The 22,063-nt window shown below is 47.0% G+C and overlaps 1 long non-coding RNA gene across 1 annotated transcript in view; it reads right to left on the bottom strand.

Annotated features, from left to right (window-relative positions):
• LOC135393128 (uncharacterized) overlaps positions 1-22,063 on the bottom strand; it is a 53,644-nt gene that overhangs the window by 7,625 nt on the left and 23,956 nt on the right. The gene's annotated exons all lie outside the window — the stretch shown is intronic.

Here is a 22,063-nt window from a genome sequence, read left to right as displayed (position 1 = left end):
GTCCGCCAAACGTCCGTTTTGCGAAACGGCTGAGAGTGTGGCGGGACGCTCGGTGTAGGTTGGACAGGCTGTCGGTTTCCAACGGACGGCGTCCAACGGTTTCCGTAGTACGACGGACGAGTAGGTGGCACCTGTCTCACAGCGGCGGCGTAGGTTGGCTCGGTACTTCGGCGTCGGGGTTGGCGGTTGACGATGTCTGGATTGCCTGCTGAACCTCGTCCTTGATGATCGCACCGATCAAAGACAAAGGGTATTGAGCCTTCTCAGGACAGAGGAGAGCTCGTACTTCTTCGCGTACCACCTCTCGAATTAGCTGTCTGAGCGATCCGACGTCGAGCCCAGCGGTTGTGGAGAAAGCCTCGTAGCCCTGGTGTCGTTCGTTAACGGTAGCGCGAAAGAGCAGGGTCCTCTCAATGCGGACGGCTTCGTCCAGAAAAGCGTCGGTCGTGGCGGGTGGATCCCGGGACAGGGCGCGAAAAATTTCTTCTTTTACGCCCCTCATGAGTCGCTGAACCTTCTTCTCCTCGGATGCTTTGGGGTCAGCTCGCCGGAAGAGCCGCAACACATCTTCGACGAAGCCTGTAACGCTTTCGTTTGGCAGCTGGATCCGTCTCTGGAGCAGATGTTCAGCGCGTTCAGCTCGTTGTTGAAAAGCGAACGCCTCGCGGAGTTTGCTTTTGAAGACGTCCCAGGACGTGAGCGAAGTCTCCCGGTTCTCGAACCATGTCTTCGCGGTGCCTTCCAGGGAGAAATAGACGTTCACGAGCTTCTGGTCGTCACTCCAGTTGTTGAACTTGGCGATCCGCTCATAATGGTCGACCCAATCGTCCACGTCGTCGTAATACTCCCCGCTGAATGTCTTCGGCGACCGTGCAGGGGCTATGGGCGTGGCAACACGTTGCGCCACTTGGGTACTGGTCTCCGCAGTCATCTTCTTGCGTTTAGGGGGTTCTAATGGACCGAATTCTGCAGGCAGACCAAGCTGTCTTCTGCTTTGTCGCAGTCGGTCTTCCAGGCCGTTGGACAAGGAATGCCCCGCACCTCCACCAGAAATGTCACGAAGCGAAATGGGTCGGCGAGTCGTTGAATAAACAGCGAACGGTTCGTTAGACTACTTGGTAGCAAAACACAAGGGTGATAGCTCTCTGAACACAACTGAGTCCAAAGAATGAATGCTCCAGCTTGGAGCGCACAAGCATTTAAGCGTCGCGCCGAAAAGTCTAGAAACAGCACGTGCGTTTGCCAGAGAGCAGGCGATGTGTCTGGAAGCTTCTTGCTTCTTCTTCAGCATGCGCCGGGATGAGATGTACCGTTTCGTGCCTGTCCTGGAACTTTCGCGATGATGATTCGTGGCAGTATATTCCTTGGCAAGGTGGTACAGTCCGATACTGCTGTAGCACTGGGAAACTTCTTTGATCAGACGGATCACATTGTTTTCATTTGGGCTGCATTCAAACATATATTGTCGCAAACGTAAGCAGGGAAAATAAAGAGTAGACATTCGAGGTTGAAAAATTATTTATTGTCTCTAAGTAAAGTAAACATGCTGGAATGCACCAAAGAGACATGTGGCTGGTGTGTTTGTATGTCCCACTAATACGAGTTTGTATGTTAGGCAAAATTTTCATGCAATACTTTTTTCTTTATATGCTTTTGCCCATCCTATCCAATATGGAGTGGCTTTAAACTGCATATGAATGCGTAATTCAGGAGTGTTTTCATATATTGGACTAGTTGCAGCTTTAAGGTGCCCTTCATCCAATCATCAACCATCGCTTGAAACTCTTAACTAGGGAACATGATTCATAGAGGCTAGACTTTCATGCAAATACACACTTTCAACCAGAGTTCGAGGCAACTCATTACTGTAACTAAGTTCCTTTTTTTGGTAACTTATAGCTTAACTCTCTACTTTTGCGCCGTGGTAACTTTCAGAGGAACTCATTTCTTTTTCAGGTAACTTTGCCAAAGTAACTTAAGCTAAGTTCCAAGTTACTTTTAATTCGCTTTTCACTCACGGCCACTTGTTTTCTTGCTTTCTCTCCGGTTGTTCCATGGCATTTTATGTCATAAAACGTGATGTTCAGTCAATGACAGTATTCTGTTCAGGAAGTAATAGAAGCTGAACCATTGTGTGCCCACAGGGAATAAGATGCAAAGCGTTCGTATTGTTGGACATAAACGAAAACTCAACGCAGGCAACTCAGGGTCGAACTCAGCTGCTCACACGCGCTGCACCTGTGTAGTGCTATCTTGTGTCCAAAGTAATTTGGGAGTAACTCGTTCTTTTTCTTAAGTAACTCCGTAACTGCGAGTTACGTTTCGGGCTGAATAACTTCGTTATTAACTTAGTTACATTTTTTACACGGTAACTTTGTAGGGAGTTCCTTTTGACTGGTAACTTCTCGATCTATGATTTCAACTCTGCATGCTTTTTGTACACTGCATAAAGTAAGATACTTTTGCCCCAGTGAATTTGGTGCATGTTTTAAATGCATGCAAGTGAATTTCTAGAGGTGCATATTTTGAGCAAGATTAATGAATTTTTCATGCATGTGTGTTCAACCAACTTTTAGTGCATATAAATCCGGCCTCTACATATGACGTATGCATTATTACTTCCTTTTGGGTGTTCTGGGAAGTCAAACTTGTTAGGCACAGCGTCAGGCCTCAGTCGAACGGTTTGCCCTGTTTTGTCGAAGCACCTGTCTTTAAAATGTTTGCTGCAGACCAGTGATGTCCTCGACGGCGTCGAGTCCTTTCGCCTGACATTCACCACACACTTTTTTAAATGTTGTGGGTGGCTGTGAGGGAACCTGCATTGACCAATTTATGCCATCAGTTACGGCAGGGATGAGAAGGATGACCCAAGCAAGCAATCGTCGATACCGTGACCAACAAACTGAGCCGTAGATCCCACACCTGACAATAGCACTTCAACGCCTGCTACGTGCCATGACCATACCCGTGAACTGCAGGAAGTCTGGACTATCACAATGGCTGTATCCAGATAACGTACTGCTTAAAGTCTAACGTTTAGATCTTGAGATACGAGTCACAAAGTACCGCGCACATGCTTCAACAGCAAGGTTTTGTCGCCCCGCTCATGGACTAATAAATCACATTTATTAGTAAAACCAAGTCACTTACTTGTGAAATGTCGTCCACGGTATCTTGCCAGTACGGGCAGTACACCCATAACCACAGCAAGCAGGCATGACCCCACAAAAATGCTACGCAAAGGCGCATGCACATAATGCAGCTGAGTCGCGGACGGCAATGTTTTGAGCTTCGCAAGATGGCGGCCGGTGACCGTACGGTTGCACCCTCAATCCGCTATCCAGCCTATTACTATACAGGGTGTCCCACCGAAAGAGGGCCAGGGGCTAAAAAAAAAAAAACGGAGTGCTTTACACAAATGCAACCAACTGTACGTGCTTGGCAGTTGTGTGGTCTATCCAAAAAAATTTCATCGCCCCTTGTCAAATAATTAGCGGTAATTAATTTTCCATCTTTTTAATCATCGGTTTTAGCTCTCAGATGTCAATGAGGAGGTTGTAGTAGATGTCGAAAGAGACACAACTGAAGTGGTTGGAGGTCGCTATGGCTTGTGGTTTCGTTTTTTCCCGAGCTTAAAAGTCCGGCAATCCGGCACCTCGCGCGACGATTCCAGCGCCCTCCGGCGTACATTGACTTTGATATTAGCACTTGGAGACCATCCTTGGGCCACTTCACACAAGAGGAAGATATTTCACCTGTTTCACGGCAGACCTATCAGAGTGCACTGCAATCGTCGCACGCGGGCGCCGAATTATGGGAAGCGCTCTATGGTGCGCGCGGCTTCAGTAACCAATTTTTAAACCCCGGAAAAAACTAAACCACAAGCCATAGCAACCTCGAACCACTTCAGTTGCGTCTTTTTCGACATGTACTACAACTTCCTCATTGACATCTGAGAGCTAAAACCGATAATTAAAAAGTTGGAAAATTAATTACCGCTAATTAATTGACAAGGGGCGATGAAAAATTTTGTTTTTGGATAGACCACACAACTGCCAAGCACGTACAGTTGGTTCCATTTGTGTAGATCACTCTGTTTTTTCATTAGCCCCTGGCTCTTTTTCGGTGGGACACCCTGTAGAAATTAGTGGTTTTGAACTTAGAAATTTCTGTTGGCGTGTCGGCGTCTGAGACGCAGCTTGGTAAATTAGTTGTTTCTTCCTGTCTTTCATCTCCTCCGACAGTATGAAAATGTGAATGTTTTTGCATTTGTGTAGTGAAGTGCTCCGTTATGCATTTTGTTCCTGAATACATGCAAGAGCTCTATTACGACAAAGGGTAAGCGGCGTGTGTAGGACGTTTTTGAATATCCTCAAATATGAACCAAGAAGTGTAGTAGTGACCCGATATTTAGTTATAGTTATCTTAACTGCTTTTATGACATGTCATCGTCACACTTGTACTGCATGGACTTACTTTGTCGGACAAATGAGAAAGAGCGACTGATAAGTGACTTTTCTCATTTCGCTCATGCATGTGATGCACCAGACGTTGCATCAAATTGTGTGATATCATATTATTTTCTCACAGTGTTGTCACTATTACCGCATGTAAACTAAATATATGTAGCATACATCTGTTATCATACCTGTTATGGGTATTAGTGTGCATTAGAAATTAATGAAGCAGAGTGGTGCTTTCATTGTTTTAGCTCTACCTTCTTTCTACATCTTCTTTCGTTGCTGTAAGACGAGTTTGCATAGACAGTGTCTTCGTTTGCAGTCAGACTGTCTCACGCTCGTACAATAAATATTTCAATTTATTGCTCATTGTCACTTGTTAATTTGCTGGCATATTTCAACTTTCTGTGCTTCTTCGTGCAGCAATTCAGGTTGAATCAGTTGCTTCAACGTGATCTGATGTAGCCTTCGGTCTTGGAACGTAGGTTCCGACAGAAGGCAACACTGGCTCCTGTGGAAGCCGCCCCGAAACGTCAGGACACGAAAGTCCAGCTGGAAACAGGCCGCATGGCCAGCCTTCTTCCAGCGTGCGTCCATTGTGGAACTGGTTCCGGAGCATGCTTTTTCGGGCTAGAGCCACCATGTTTCCACCCAGGGTGGAACCTGTTTCCAGGCGGGATCAATTATGGATTCAGTCCAATAATCCAGCCTGGAAATTCCAGCTCGATCCAGCCTGTTCATTCTTTTATTTTATTTTTTTTACTAGGGATGAGTTCACTTCATAATGTTAAACCTCAGTTGTGTCATGATGTATGTATCATCAAAACGTGGTGCACTGCCCTGAGGAATTGACTAGGATATAGCCTTCTCTTAGCAATATTAAATACTTTTGTCTTGTTTTTTCTTAGTAATATCGATTACTTTTAGCAAAAAAAAAAAGTTGATGCAGATTTAGCGGGACCAACTAACATATATGATCGTGCGGAACATTTCTGTACATCATGGTTCTTATATCATGGTCTACGTTTTCGTTTCTATTACGTAGTCACTACATATAGTGGCACATGCTCTTGAACTGCGTTATAGAGAAGCACTCCACTGTGTGGTTGGCAGTGACGTCATGTACGACAACAAATAAATAAATGAGGCGTGATAATAAGATGCAACATTTTGCCGCTTGAGCCAGACCCCACCTCAGTCCTGCAGGCACCAGCAATCTCTGACGCAGATACAGTCGAAACTCGTTAATATTGACCATGGCCGTTCCTGCGGATTTCGGTTATTAAGCGAATTGTCATATTAACGAACACCAGGCGTTGAGAGTTGTTTAAGGTAATGGTATGGCTGAGCTGGTATACAGAACACAAATAGCCTTTTTAAAAGAACGCCTTGCACTTTCTTTTCGGGAAATGTCTGTGAAATATGTTTGCCTAGGGAAATTTTCAACCTAAATTGTTTCTAACGACACGATCAATGACGAGCACATTTCACGTGTTCTTCCGCTGCTCAAAGAATCGCAGAGCTGCCCTGAGAGCTGCACTTCCTCCTTTGGACTGACCGGGGTGAAGTTGTATGTCTGCTCATCAATGTCCGTGGTCAGTGGTCCACGAGAGTTGCTGGTGGATACATGACCGCTCCTTCTCTCTAACGCATATCCACCTCCTTGTTCCTGCAATCACCTCTGTTCGTTTGCGCTAGGGACAATCAACTGGCCAGGAACTACCTGTACCATGATATATATATATATATCTGTAATTTGATCGTGCACTCCAAGCCGAGGACAGCTGTTTCGCTCTACCTGGAGCTCTTCAGCCCGGCGCAGGGAAGTCACATGATCTTGGGTCGGCACTGACACTGTGCCTCGGCGAGGCACACCGTTGTGTCACTTCCCTGCGCCAGGCAGAAGAGCTCCAAGTAGAGCGAAACAGCTGTCATCGGTAGGGAGTGCACGATCAAATTACAAACCTATGCTCAAGGTGCAGCTACAGAGCTTCAGCTATTTTCCATTAGTGTATATATATATATATAACAGGGTGTTCCACGAGAGAGTGTCACGGATTTTTTAAAAAATAGCTGTGCATCCTAAAAATCTGGAATCAATTGGGAGAAGCTTATAATCTTTTTGCCACCTACTCCAGTGGTTTTCATTAATGTGCCTTCTTAATTAGGTTAATTTTGTTAATTGAACTCGAAAATTTGCCAGGGGAATGCCACGTTTTTCTTCCTGATTTCGAAAGTACGGGGCTAAAATACACTACTCCAGTCAAAAGTACGCTTCATAACTCAACATTACAAGGGATATTTGACTGCCGAAAAATCGACGGGTGCGGAAGCGCGCTCGCTGTACTTGCGGCCGCGGCAGTGCTGGCCCCGCATGGGGAGGGGGAGTGAGGAAAGGGCAACAAGTTTAACGGGAAGCGGTAAAAGCACGTTTTTATCTTTTCGTCCTGTTTTTTTCTGTTGCTCCAGCTGAAATTATCAGTGAGCTTCGGGCGAAAAGATTGCCAGTATCAATGTCCTTGCACTCTCGTGCGTCTTAGTGCCTCATTCTTAGGCTTCCTAGGAAGGGTTCGCTTTGTCTCCAAAACCTCCTTTGTGCAGGCACACTTCGGTGCCGCTTTAAAGAGTGTAATGTCGGGGATTCGCTACTCCATTGAGGAGAAGACAAACATGATATTGGCACTTGGTGCTACCAACATGAATTTCGACGCTGCTGCTGCATTTTACAGCGAACGATTTTCGAGCGAGAATGCGCCAAGCGCTAGAACAATCCGACGGGTCTACAAAACGCTCAGCGAAAGTGGTTCATTCACGCCACCCGTAAAGCGTCGCCGACCTAGCCAGCATGAAGGCACAATCCTTGCAGCTGTTTCGCAAGACCCGCATGAGAGTGTGCGACGTATTTCCAATGAAACTGGTGTGGCTGCAACAACAGTATGGAGAGTACTTAATCGCGCCAAATATCATCCGTACCACCTGAGTTTGCATCAGGCCCTGCACGACGATGATTTTGCGAAGCGCATCGAGTTCTGCAACTGCGTCCTGAATATGCAGGATGCACAGGGCACTTTCTCTGAAAATGTATTATGGACAGATGAAGCGCATTTTTCACGAGACGCGCAGGTAAACCTGCATAATGCCCACTATTGGAGTACCGAAAACCCTCACTGGATACGTGCAGGAAAATACCAAGTGAAGTGGTCCTTCAACGTTTGGGCAGGAACGTTCAATGGCCGCATGCTTGGACCTGTGTACTACACGGAGAACCTGACTGGACAACGATATGTACAGGAGATTCTCATGAAGACAGTTTCAGACTTTCTGGATGAGCTGCCTCTGAATGAACGCTCCAGAGTGTGGTTTCAGCATGACGGGGCTCCACCGCATTCGTCTTCCAAAGCCACAGACTTCCTGCGCAGTCACTTCGGCGAGAAATGGATCGGTCGCCATGGTCCCGTACCCTGGCCCCCGCGGTCAACTGACATCACTCCCCTGGACTTTTTTCTATGGGGCAGGATCAAAGACTCAGTGTATCAGTGCGAATCGAGGTCACCAGAAGAACTTCAAGAGAAGATCACCAGCTTCTGTCGATGCCTTTCGCGAAAGGAGCTTCAGAGTGCCGCGAAGAGTGTGCTATACCGCTGTCAGCTCTGCATCGGCGAGGACGGGAAACATTTTGAACATCTGCTCTAATTGTCTCAGCGTGTAAATAAAATGTTATAGCATGTTTTACAAATACCTGTTGTCAGAGCATGCGTTTCATTTTGTGCTACGTTTTTTGTGCCTTTATTACGCGATCTGCTTCTATCTTCCGCTGACGAAGGAGTCCGTAACGACTCTTTGCATTGTATCCCTTTCACTCACATTAAGAAACGAGCGGTTCTTATTAGCATAAATACCCTGTCGCTTCAAAATGAAAAAGGAAATGAAATGTCTCCTGACACAACCATCTTTTTTGCTAATACAACGGTCTACTGAAATCGAAGCCCTTATCGCAAGGCCCGACGTTATCTGTAGCTGTCAACACAGGCACTTGGTTGAGGAACTACTCTCTAGAGGCTCATGAAACCCAAGTTAGTAGAAGGAAGCCATAGCAGAGGGGAGGGAGGAAGCGGGAGGTACGAGATGTTTCAGAAGCGGCCGCAGATGGTCAGAAAGGCGGCGGCTCTCGACGCTATTTCAAACCGCCATTTTTCGGTGTGGGAGGCTCCAAATGACAGGATGGCGTCCAGGGAGAGGGAAACCCCTTGTCTAGCCAGCGGCTGGGCAAGGTAGCTAAGGCGGGAGCGGTCGTAGAGGGGGCAGTGCAGGAGAAAGTTCTCCACAGTTTCCTCTTGACCGCAGTGGACGCACGCAGGAGAGCGGCTGACACCCGCGCGGTGCAGGTAAAAGTTCAGTGGAAGGGCTAGACAGCGCAGTCGAGTCAGCAAGACTTCTACATGACGGGAGACGCAGCGGTCAGCTTGCCAAGCGTGGGAAAGATGGGCGTACCGGGCTGGCAGTGAGCGGAGAGCGGTCAGCTCCAGCCAGAGGTGGGCACACTCGCGAGGGCTTGTGAGGGTGAGGGCTCCCTCACCCTCACCTCACCCTCACCTCACGGAATTTGAGGTGAGGTGAGGTGATGAGCATCTTTTGGAGCAATGGTTGAGGTGAGGTGAGGTGAGGAAAAATCTTCCTAGAAGACGCTGAGGTGAGGTGAGGGACATTTTCCTTGGGAAAGACTGAGGTGAGGTGAGGTGAGGAAAATTTTCTGAAAACTTTTTGAGGTGAGGTGAGGTGAGGAAATTTTTTCTCCAGAAAGCCTGAGGTGAGGTGGGATGAGATACATTTTCTGAAAAATTTTTGAGGTGAGGTGAGGTGAGGGAAATTTTGTTAAAATTTTCTGAGGTGAGGATTCCTTTTTCATGTGAGGTGAGGACTTTTTTTCGTGTGTCGAGAGAAGAAAAGGGAAAATTTGTCCGAAAATTTTTAGGTGATATGAGGCAAGTTGGCAAAAGGTAATTGTTAGGGCTGTCTTCTTTACTTTATTTGTTTTTTCAGTGACTGTTGTAAACCAAACGACGCGAGCCGTTGCACTTCACTATCAATAATCGCTGCTTATTGGCTGGTCCTGAGTCCTGACGATGGGTCTAGAGACTCTGGCTGCACATCTCACAAAAAGTAGGGGGCACGACATTGGGTGCACTGATGACGTGACACTCATACGATTATGATTCACAAAGCCGCGCTTCGATTCGACCACCACTGTAGCGCTCAACCTATCGGATGCCATGCGAAGGCGGTGAACGAGACAATTAGCAATGCACCTGCCATCCCACTAGCTGATGGCGAGCGGCCATGATATAATACGTAGGACATGATCCGTAAATAATTTTAGCTATCATCGCCATTCATCAGGTACTCACCGCAGTCGTGGCGCTTTCTGGACTTTGTTGCGCTTGCGCCACAAACACCTACAGTCACAATCTACCGCTGAAGCAGAGAGTCGGGACCTGATGCTTTAGTCTCGATACTTGCTTTACGCTGCGTACTTTGGTAATTTAAAAAGTGAGAAGCGTCGACCTTGAGCAGGGAGGGGCACCCTCCTAACTGCAAGTGAGGTGAGGGCGCCTTGAACCCCCTCACCTCACGGAATTTGAGGTGAGGTGAGGTGAGGGAAATTTTTTTATGCAAGGCTGAGGTGAGGTGAGGGAAATTCTCTGAAAAGGTTTTGAGGTGAGGTGAGGTGAGGAAAGATTTTTTCAGGAAAGGCTGAGGTGAGGTGAGGTGAGGACATTTTTCGGATAATGTTTTGAGGTGAGGTGAGGCGAGGAAAAATCTCTGAATTTTTTTTGAGGTGAGGTGAGGTGAGGGAACTTCTCCGAAAAGTAGTTGAGGTGAGGTGAGGTGAGGTGAGGACAAAGCTCCGTCCAGGAAAATCGAGGTGAGGGCAAAGACCGTGAGGAGTTTTGCCCACCTCTGGCTCCAGCAGCCTTCTATACCTGGCCCGCGTGATAGAGGGCAGGGGCGGAAGGACGTCAATGATAGGGCCGGAGAGGGAAATTTTTGCAAGGTTGTCCGCCAACTCGTTGGGAGATAGGCCACAGTGACCAGGAATCCATGTCAGGACCACCTCCGTGATGTGGCTAGGACTCAGGGCCTGCAGGAGCTCGAGCCACTCGCTGGGGGGGCTGGCTAGTGCAGTGATGACCGACAGGGGGTCGGACAAAAGCAGGATCCTGGGAAATGTAAGGGGCACCATTCTGAGAGCCAGTATCATGGCGAGGAGTTCGCTCTCGAACACAGGAGTGTAGTCAGGGAGGCGGATGGGGCAATGACAGTCGAGCTGAGGGAAGACGACGCCGGCACCCGCTAGCTGAGCCGAGACCGAGGCATCTGTCGCGACAACAACGTGAGATGGGAACTGGTTGATGTGCGCCGAGAGGAGGGCTTCAAGCCGGGGAGACGGAGCGTAAGCAACGCCGGGCTGGAACGCGTCGACAACTCGCAGGGCCATGGACGAGACCGGACAGATGGGCGTTGTTTGGAGGAACTTGTTTCAATGCAGACTTCTTTTTTTTTTTTATCTCCATCTATCTCGCTTTCCCTCTCGTACAGAGGGTGGGCGACTAGCGGGGCCAGCACTGCCGCGGCCGCAAGTACAGCGAGCGCGCTTCCGCACCCGTCGATTTTTCGGCAGTCAAATATCCCTTGTAATGTTGAGTTATGAAGCATACTTTTGACTGGAGTAGTGTATTTTAACCCCGTACTTTCGAAATCAGGAAGAAAAAAGTGGCATTCCCCTGGCAAATTTTCGAGTTCAATTAACAAAATTAACCTAATTAAGAAGGCACATTAATGAAAACCACTGGAGTAGGTGGCAAAAACGATTATAAGCTTCTCCCAATTGATTCCAGATTTTTAGGATGCACAGCTATTTTTAAAAAAATCCGTGACACTCTCTCGTGGAACACCCTGTATATATATATATATATCAAATAATGGCGCCATGTGGGAAAATGTGAGACCACATTAGGCCACATTGAGTACACCTAATTGCATTTTATGAGACCTTAACAAATGAGATCACACAAGTAAGGTACCAGGGCTCAATAAGACCCGTTGAATGGGGTCTAATAAGATTTATATGAATTGGGCCCATTTCAATAATCACATACGAGTGGATCTTTTTGGGCCACATAACTCTTTTTTTAAATAGTGATGGCATGTTAATTAGTTGAACATATATGGTGTTACGTCAAGACAAGCGTGTCAGATATACGCATGTGCAACAAGGGTTTTCAAAATATGTATTGTATGCCTTCACACAGTGCATGCAGTCTCTGTGACATGCAGTCACAGAGTTCTCCAAACATCACGGTGATAGCTAACGTCACATAGCACGTCATCACCGCACCAAACAACGAAGTGTTCTCTTGAGCTCATGCAAATGCCCATGTGAACGTTAACTTGGGCACTACAATTTTTGATTATTACTTATGTATTAAAGTTCCGACAAAAAGTATCTAATTCCTAGAAACACTACACTTCCAACGGATATGTTGTTCCCTTGCAACGCTCACGTGTAAATACTACGAGACTATCGGGGGAGAAACTCAAACATGTATTGCCTTGCAGACTACCACACATTATCCACATTTCTAAACACATGCAATGTCACTCTTCTCAGCAACTAATCCTTGCTTTGCCTTCTTAGATTCTAAAATGCCTCATTTGTTCGCTCGACTCCTGACGGTATGTAAACAAACTCTGACGACGGAAACTGTTTACCTACTTCTCTGAGTTGAACTGCACAATATGAGATGACCAGCAGACAAAATTGATTCTTTTGCATGGAACATATCAATTTTTGGGCATTAAAAATTGAAACAGATGAACATAATTCGGTCGACACCGCATTCCCTACGCTGGCTTTGCTCGGGTGACCTCCATTCGTTCGCCATCCTGAAAGTTCGGGGCGCCACCTGTAGTTCATTGGAATCGCGAATAAACAACACAGAGAAGACAAGAAGTTAAAGAAGACAAGCAGCCGTGGCGTCAACTTCTTCTCTTCTCTGTGTCATTTATTGCTGCATTCAACAATATGTCTAAACTTACGGAGATGTTGCTCATTACTAGGGCTTTATTACTTGGACTTTATGCAAATACATATTACATATTACATATTATTTTATAGGCGTCTCTGCGAGTACCTTGGTGTTTCCCTACACGTTTCCAAGCACGGAGAACAAAAAAAAACGTGTTTCGTTATGCATATATATGCATATTTTAGTCGAATTCGTAAAAGCGCATATGACAGCATATATCTGCTCTGGTGTACCTTCCCAGGTTTCCTCCCAGGTTGAGCTCTGACACAGTCACTTTTCTAGGAGAACTTATGGGCACATATTCTGTGTCGCAGCTCCACGAGTTACGTGGCGCGCCTCTGGTTTTAAACAGTCTGCAGGTGATGCAAAGGCTGCTAACGCTTCACCACAACGCTTTCTTTAACTGCGGCTCGCTGCTTGCTTCTGAGCTGTTACGCTGAATTGCGCAATGATAGGCAACATTACGACGCACCTCCGGGTGTTGGACGCTGCAGCCCGTCTCCCCTTTCGCATTCACATTTTCTGGTTCATTCCACAAAGGTGTGACGCTCCCACGCAGAATACGGAAGAGTTATCTTCTCTTGGTTTGTGCCGCCCGGTGTAACATTGGCAATGCCGAAAAGAATGGCTTCATGAGGCAATTGGCAGCTGAGTTCAAAGGCACATTCAAGACGGACGGATCAGTCTTGTTTTGCCTGGCATGCGAGGAAGCTGTAAACGCTGACAGACGTTATCTTGTTTATCAGCACCTGAAGACAGCCAAGTCCAAGAGGCCAAGAGGCCAGTCAACGAAAGTCAGGTTGCATGCAGCAACTTGTGGACCAGAGTGCACCTTCTACGTCCAAATGTTCTGAATTTGCGAAGGACCTTTGTAGGGCATTCTTTGCGGCAAATGCTGGAAAATTCTGAGTTATGGGTATTTCTTGAGAAGTACACAGGCCGGCAAATCCCTCACGAGTCGACAATACGAAAAGGCTACCTGCATCGTTGCTATCAGGCTTCCCTACAAAACATCCTTGAGAACCTGAAGTCATGGAAAGTGTGGATATCCATAGACAAAACTTACAGACGCTTCAGGACGCTGCTTCAAGGATCTGGACAGAGGCTACCTGTGTTGTCGTCGGACCACTTGGGCTGGTCACATGTGAAAAGAGCTATACCCACTGACAGTCGTGGAGCTTCCAAAGGTGAATCATTCTACAGTGGCACAGCTCTTATTAGACTGTGTTAAGATGCTCAACGGGTATGTGGATGCAAATGAGGTGCTGCTTTTTGTTACGGACGCAGCTCCTTACATGGTGAAGGCTGGTGCCGCTCTTCGTGTCATATAGCCAAAAATTGTTCACGTCGCCTGCGCAACTCACCCGCTACACAGAGTTGCAGAGGAAGTTCGTCGCTGTTTCCAAAATGTTGATGATCTCATATCGAACACGAAGAAAGTGTTTGCAAAGAGTCCTATGCGCGTGCAGCTCTATTATGCCGCAAATTTTGAAATCGTGAGTCAAGTGGTCAGCAAGCTCAAAAAATAAGACGCAGAAAGCATTCGTTTGGCGCAACGAGTCTTTGAAGACGCTAGCGTCTTCAAAGACTTCAACGCTTTGAAGACGCTAGATGGGCGCGAGTCCAGGGGCGCGATTCTTGAAGGCAACGAACAAGACTCCGAAGCTATGTCTGCATATCGCGCGGATGAACTAGCTCATTTCAAGTTCGCAAGGATAACGTCTTGCGATGTAGAACGCACATTTTCTAGATACATGACTGTATCGTCCGACAACAGGATGTCTTTCAAATTTGCAAATTTAAAAATGGCTTTGGTTACATACTGTAATATCGTATAGTTCAGAGTTGACTTCAACAAAAAATGTACGTTTGACATTCTATGATCTGTTTCTGTTCATTATTTTGCTTCAAAAAGAGGTTCATGGTATACAATAGGCTTTTATGCCGTACTCTTGGCATCACGTTTATGAAGCGAGAATTTTGCGCTGCATATTTTAAGCATATCTGACCGTTTTTTGCGCATATTGTGGAATATTTTTGTGCATAAAGTCCCGGTCCTAGAACACATAGTTACGTTCAGAAACGTGTTTTTCGCAATAATTTCGGAATGTATTCGCATTTTTTTAGTACCCTCTGCCGCGTTATATTCGTGGCTCATGCAACTGCGCGTAGCTCTAAAAAATGGAGATGTGAAGATTTTCATCTATCAGCAAGAGTCAGAAACAAGCGCGTGTCGCGTCCACTGTACACGTTCGGAGGTGGCCCTCGACTCGAGACTACCCATGGTAACGTCTCACTGCCTCACTATGCAAGGATATGCTCGCAGTACCCTCGCACAGAAGTGCAACGATGGCAGACTAGCCTCGTAAAGGACTCAAATCAAAGCTATGAAGCATTGGTCCCGTTTAGAGTCCCAGTTGGGCAGCTGTAGTGCTTTTGTAATGCTTTCATGACTATTTTCGTGATATGTGTCATGAATCAATTTTATGGGACTACCGCTGCTTCAAACAGTGTCGTACAGTGGTTTATTACTACTGATGGTCTTTATGAACCATGACTATTTTCATTATATGTCCCATGAATCGATTTTATGGGACTATCACTGTTTCAAACAGTGTCATAGAGTATTTTAGGACTACTCTGTCATTACTACTACTGTCTGGGTTTCAGACCTTCATAGTTCACGAATACATAGAAGGCCCCATGCAGTGCTATAACTGTCAACCATTTGGTCATATTGCTCGAAATTGCAGAAGTGCTACTAGGTGTGGCATATGCGCTGGGCCTCACCGTCGATCAGGCTGCAACAATAGGAGAGAGCCAAATTGTGCTAACTGTAAATCCGGCCATCCTGCATAGTTCTCTTTATGTCCCGTGAAGACCGCCGCCACGAAAAGACATCAAGACCGAATATTACGACCTCCTTCTGCTCGTCGTCCGTCGCTCCCAGGGGCGGTAATGCCGCCGTCACGCCTCGTACGAATGAACACGACTTTCCTACACTCCCACCTCGGTCTGCACAAGGCAAACGAAGGTTGCAGAACACCACCGAGACGAAGCCCACCAGAACCAGCCACCCGACACACTCTGGTCCATCAACACAGATTACACGCACTCACGCCGGTGTAACAGACTCATCAGGCATGAGAAGACAGTTAGCACCATCAACCACCGAAGCTGTCCCTTCTCTGACACTCTTCTCTGCGGTACTCAAGGCAGTCAAGGCAATTGTCTCTGCATTTCCTGGTGCGTCGCAACTGCCCGAGGTTCAAGCGCTTTTGGTATTGGAGGCATTATCTTTACCTCCGCATGATGGAAATATAGAAAGGCCATCGCGATGCAGTGGAATCCTGGCAGCCTACGTAACAAGCTACCTGATTTTAGATCTCATCTCCACCAGTACAAGTTGCCTTTCATAGCTGTATGCGAACATGGCATGGATGCTGCACATCGCGTTAATGGTTATACAATCTATCGATCTCACCAATCCTCTGAGAGCAAAACAGCGTTATACATTCGTAATGACATCGTTGCTGCACCCATAGGGTCAGTTTGTCATCGCTCTTATGATTATGTCTCCTGCAAGATCCGCCTTGGGCGCATGCTGTTAACAGTAGTCAGTATCAATCTACGTCCCGCTGTACAGGTTCCGTGGACTGACCTCGAACGCGTATTCAATTCACTGGAATCCCCAGCTCTCGTACTGGGTGACTTCAACGCTCATCATACGGCCTGGAGAAGCCGCAAAACGGACGGACGGGGAAGGAGATTGTTGGAAGCAATGGAGACTGCTCAACAACCGGCAGCCAACTTATATGCGATCACCAATGTCACTCAGCACCAACGTCACTCGATGTCCTGGATCTTTCCTGGTGCTCAGCAGGCATAATTCGCCACTTGTCATGCGCTACCGATTTCGACACCCGAGGTAGTGACCACTTTCCCCTCTATATTTCGCACGAAAGACTGCCTCTGCCACCCACTATTGGACTAATCCATTTCACGAACTGGAGACTCTTTCGTACCGGCCTCCGAACATCTGTGCAAACCGGTATGTCCCCAGAGGCCCTCTCGCAAGGCGTTCGTTCCGCCATGCGGAACGCGGTGGTCCTGTCTAAAAGGTAACAGGTCACGTCGGTCATTCTCCAGCAATTAACCACCTTAGAGCGTTATGTCGCCGAGCAGAGAGAAGGGCTCGCCGAACTGGGCACCGTCCTGACATTGTGGCATACCGTCAGATGAAAGCGAAGGTAACATGAGAACTTAAGAACGAAGACCGGAAGCGTTGGCTTAAGTTTTGTCAACACCTTTCACAGTTTGACCTCGCCACAAAAATCTGGAGGACAATTCGAGCTCTGACGGATGCGGCCCCACAAAAGAATCCTCTCGCAGCATTGGCTATCGTTAAGGGTGTAGACGAAATCACGCTAGCGACATATTTCTCCGTCGTCCTAACGACACCGGCGGCTGCCTAAACGTCTGCTACGATGTTGTTTCTGCAATTCTGTTAACGAGGACTCCCAGGTCACAACTGATGAAATTTTTATGCGACTGCCCACTGGTGTTGCACTGGTGACGCTCAGGCATGGCAACAATTTGATCTCAGCAGCTTCATTACCGAAAGGTAATCGAGAGATGGGAGCCACATTTGCTCAGAGCACAAAGAGTGGTTCACAAAGAGCAACGAACGAGTTCGGCATGAATTTTCCTTCGAAGATATAAGGCGGTGGAGATGAGTTTTTTTTTTTTTTTTTTGAAGCATTATTACTGGTGATAAAACGTGGGTGCATTGTGCAACGCCCAACACAAAACGCCAGAGGACGCCCAGGCAGCACAGCTGTATTGGTCCAGTATTGGACAATTCTGGGCTGCCAAGTTCGCCAATGTCAGCCCCATATGGGTGGCCATGATGGTACAACAAGAAACGTGCAACCAGGATCGAAATTAGACCAACATGGGTTGTATATATTGGCAAGCCCATTTCGCCCATATTGTGCCAATTCTTCGGTGATAACACCAATGATGAGTCTGCGTAAGAATAACCAGGATGATATCCACCACTAAGAGTGGGATTGCTTATTTTCTTTTTTTCTGCTCCTAGTTGATCCACGTTGCATCGCGTTACAGAAACAACACTTCCTCGCCGTAAAAAACGAAGAACAGGTGCAGTGCCCGTCTTGCTCAAGGATCCAGGTAGTTGTATTGCCAACTGTAGGATGGTTCATGCGCAAGCTTGCCCACATCACGTCTCCAAAATAGTACTGCCCTCGCCCTAAAAGCGAAAAGCAGGCTATAATTGGCCTGTTGCGCTAAAATTTGGCTCGGCGACCGCAGCGCCGGTCGGGCCCCTGTTGTACAGCTGCCGTACTAGTGGATCGCGTGTGTCGTATTTCGCTCCGCTCCGCTGTACTGCGATGGCATCTCTACCGAAGAAAAGAAAGCTGGGCACACAATACTTTTGTATTGTAAACTGCTCTAAAAGCTTGAAGAACATGTGGTGGTCGTATTTGTGTGTAAAGTTCCACCATTTCTCTGCCAAACCATACGAGAAACGCAGGCGAGAAGCGTAGGTGACACTAGCACAACCCGCTTGGGTTTTCCAGTTGGTCTCCCCATTGCTGTGATTATCTGGTATACAAACTGTCGTCACTTCTGTTCACGTAGCAACAAACAGCTGCTGCATGCCAGAATTTCTTAATTGTGCCAGCTTTACGGACGCAACTGGCGGAAAGCACCGTACGAGGGGCTTGTCAGACCTATAATAAATGTTAGGTAATTACATGGTAAGGCACTGACACGTAGTCCCACACGCTATTTGTGTTGCTGTACAGGTAACGATTCGGGAAGTATGGGTATGACTCTAGGAATCGTAATGCTACATTGTTGTATGATTCATTCACTCACGCTGCCACTTGGTTGTATATGCGGTCGCTCCGTTGCGTATAAAGGATGTGAAGGATCTAACTTCAAAGGAGGTGGTGCTGCAATCAGCATGGGTAGTCGAGAAGATGGAGCCGGAGACATCAATGGCGGTGGTACGTCCTGTAGCCGCAAGCCTTGAGGTACGGGACGATTCAGTGGGGTCGTCGACTTGCCAGTTGAGAGATTCATATCTGGATCGGATTCAAGGGCCGAAGGACAGACACTAGAGTTTGGTGGCATTTCCTCTTCCTGGAATTTGATATATGTCATTGAAGAGAGAGCGGCTGTGGTAGCCTTGTCGAAAAGATGTCGTTGAAGTTCTGTTTGATCGTTCCCCTGGTGGCAGTAGAGATAGTCGATGGATTTTGTTCTGTCATTTCAAACTTCATATCGGTATATTCAGGGTGGTAGTTGTCATCATCTAGGGCGTCATGAACTTCCGATGTTAGTGGCTCGTAGTCGGGGTGCTTCGGCGTTGGAGCTTCGATGAACGATGGTGTTAAGAGGCTGATGTTGTTCCAGCCTCAGAACATCAGTTCTCTCATGTTCAACAGTTGCCGTTTGCGTCGTCCCCGTCGTATGATTGTGTGTATGAGTGAGAAAAATGTAAGAGTGAAACGGGGATGAGCAAGAAAGAGTGGTTGATGTGTCCCTTCAGATGGCGCGCTCTTGGAACTCACTGGGGAGGTGTGTTAGCTTAGCTCATTTGGTAGAGCCCTTTGCCGGCAATCCAGAAGATGTGGGTTCGAGTCCTACAGCTGGCTAACCTTTTCAGTGACTTCCATCTTTCATCGTTAATTTCTTAGGCATTTGTGGCTTTTTATGTATTTGTCCTTTCTATGTTGTTCCAGCCTCCGAACGTCAGTTCTCTCATGCTCAACAGTTGCCGCTTGCGTAGATCCCGTCGTATGATTGTGTGTATGAGTGAGAAAAATGTAAGAGTGAAAGGGGGATGGGTGAGAAAGAGTGGTTGATGTGTCCCTTCAGATGACGCGCTCTTGGAACTCGCTGGGGAGGTGTGTTAGCTTAGCTCATTTGGTAGAGCCCTTTGCCGGCAATCCAGAAGATGTGGGTTCGAGTCCTACAGCTGGCTAACCTTTTCAGTGACTTCCATCTTTCATCGTTAATTTCTTAGGCATTTGTGGCTTTTTATGTATTTGTCCTTTCTATGTTGTTCCAGCCTCCGAACGTCAGTTCTCTCATGCTCAACAGTTGCCGCTTGCGTCGATCCCGTCGTATGATTGTGTGTATGAGTGAGAAAAATGTAAGAGTGAAAGGGGGATGAGTGAGAAAGAGTGGTTGATGTGTCCCTTCAGATGACGCGCTCTTGGAACTAGCTGGGGAGGTGTGTTAGCTTAGCTCATTTGGTAGAGCCCTTTGCAGGCAATCCAGAAGATGTGGGTTCGAGTCCTACAGCTGGCTAACCTTTTCAGTGACTTCCATCTTTCATCGTTAATTTCTTAGGCATTTGTGGCTTTTTATGTATTTGTCCTTTCTATGTTGTTCCAGCCTCCGAACGTCAGTTCTCTCATGCTCAACAGTTGCCGCTTGCGTCGATCCCGTCGTATGATTGTGTGTATGAGTGAGAAAAATGTAAGAGTGAAAGGGGGATGAGTGAGAAAGAGTGGTTGATGTGTCCCTTCAGATGACGCGCTCTTGGAACTAGCTGGGGAGGTGTGTTAGCTTAGCTCATTTGGTAGAGCCCTTTGCAGGCAATCCAGAAGATGTGGGTTCGAGTCCTACAGCTGGCTAACCTTTTCAGTGACTTCCATCTTTCATCGTTAATTTCTTAGGCATTTGTGGCTTTTTATGTATTTGTCCTTTCTATGTTGTTCCAGCCTCCGAACGTCAGTTCTCTCATGCTCAACAGTTGCCGCTTGCGTCGATCCCGTCGTATGATTGTGTGTATGAGTGAGAAAAATGTAAGAGTGAAAGGGGGATGAGTGAGAAAGAGTGGTTGATGTGTCCCTTCAGATGACGCGCTCTTGGAACTCGCTGGGGAGGTGTGTTAGCTTAGCTCATTTGGTAGAGCCCTTTGCCGGCAATCCAGAAGATGTGGGTTCGAGTCCTACAGCTGGCTAACCTTTTCAGTGACTTCCATCTTTCATCGTTAATTTCTTAGGCATTTGTGGCTTTTTATGTATTTGTCCTTTCTATGTTGTTCCAGCCTCCGAACGTCAGTTCTCTCATGCTCAACAGTTGCCGCTTGCGTCGATCCCGTCGTATGATTGTGTGTATGAGTGAGAAAAATGTAAGAGTGAAAGGGGGATGAGTGAGAAAGAGTGGTTGATGTGTCCCTTCAGATGACGCGCTCTTGGAACTCGCTGGGGAGGTGTGTTAGCTTAGCTCATTTGGTAGAGCCCTTTGCCGGCAATCCAGAAGATGTGGGTTCGAGTCCTACAGCTGGCTAACCTTTTCAGTGACTTCCATCTTTCATCGTTAATTTCTTAGGCATTTGTGGCTTTTTATGTATTTGTCCTTTCTATGTTGTTCCAGCCTCCGAACGTCAGTTCTCTCATGCTCAACAGTTGCCGCTTGCGTCGATCCCGTCGTATGATTGTGTGTATGAGTGAGAAAAATGTAAGAGTGAAAGGGGGATGAGTGAGAAAGAGTGGTTGATGTGTCCCTTCAGATGACGCGCTCTTGGAACTAGCTGGGGAGGTGTGTTAGCTTAGCTCATTTGGTAGAGCCCTTTGCCGGCAATCCAGAAGATGTGGGTTCGAGTCCTACAGCTGGCTAACCTTTTCAGTGACTTCCATCTTTCATCGTTAATTTCTTAGGCATTTGTGGCTTTTTATGTATTTGTCCTTTCTATGTTGTTCCAGCCTCCGAACGTCAGTTCTCTCATGCTCAACAGTTGCCGCTTGCGTCGATCCCGTCGTATGATTGTGTGTATGAGTGAGAAAAATGTAAGAGTGAAAGGGGGATGAGTGAGAAAGAGTGGTTGATGTGTCCCTTCAGATGACGCGCTCTTGGAACTAGCTGGGGAGGTGTGTTAGCTTAGCTCATTTGGTAGAGCCCTTTGCCGGCAATCCAGAAGATGTGGGTTCGAGTCCTACAGCTGGCTAACCTTTTCAGTGACTTCCATCTTTCATCGTTAATTTCTTAGGCATTTGTGGCTTTTTATGTATTTGTCCTTTCTATGTTGTTCCAGCCTCCGAACGTCAGTTCTCTCATGCTCAACAGTTGCCGCTTGCGTCGATCCCGTCGTATGATTGTGTGTATGAGTGAGAAAAATGTAAGAGTGAAAGGGGGATGAGTGAGAAAGAGTGGTTGATGTGTCCCTTCAGATGACGCGCTCTTGGAACTAGCTGGGGAGGTGTGTTAGCTTAGCTCATTTGGTAGAGCCCTTTGCCGGCAATCCAGAAGATGTGGGTTCGAGTCCTACAGCTGGCTAACCTTTTCAGTGACTTCCATCTTTCATCGTTAATTTCTTAGGCATTTGTGGCTTTTTATGTATTTGTCCTTTCTATGTTGTTCCAGCCTCCGAACGTCAGTTCTCTCATGCTCAACAGTTGCCGCTTGCGTCGATCCCGTCGTATGATTGTGTGTATGAGTGAGAAAAATGTAAGAGTGAAAGGGGGATGAGTGAGA

The sequence above is a fragment of the Ornithodoros turicata genome, chromosome 4, assembly GCF_037126465.1.
Source record: "Ornithodoros turicata isolate Travis chromosome 4, ASM3712646v1, whole genome shotgun sequence".
In the NCBI taxonomy this organism is placed as follows: Eukaryota; Metazoa; Arthropoda; class Arachnida; order Ixodida; family Argasidae; genus Ornithodoros; species Ornithodoros turicata.
The sequence above is the reverse complement of the archived record's forward strand: the minus strand, read 5'-3'. Positions and strand labels throughout refer to the sequence as shown.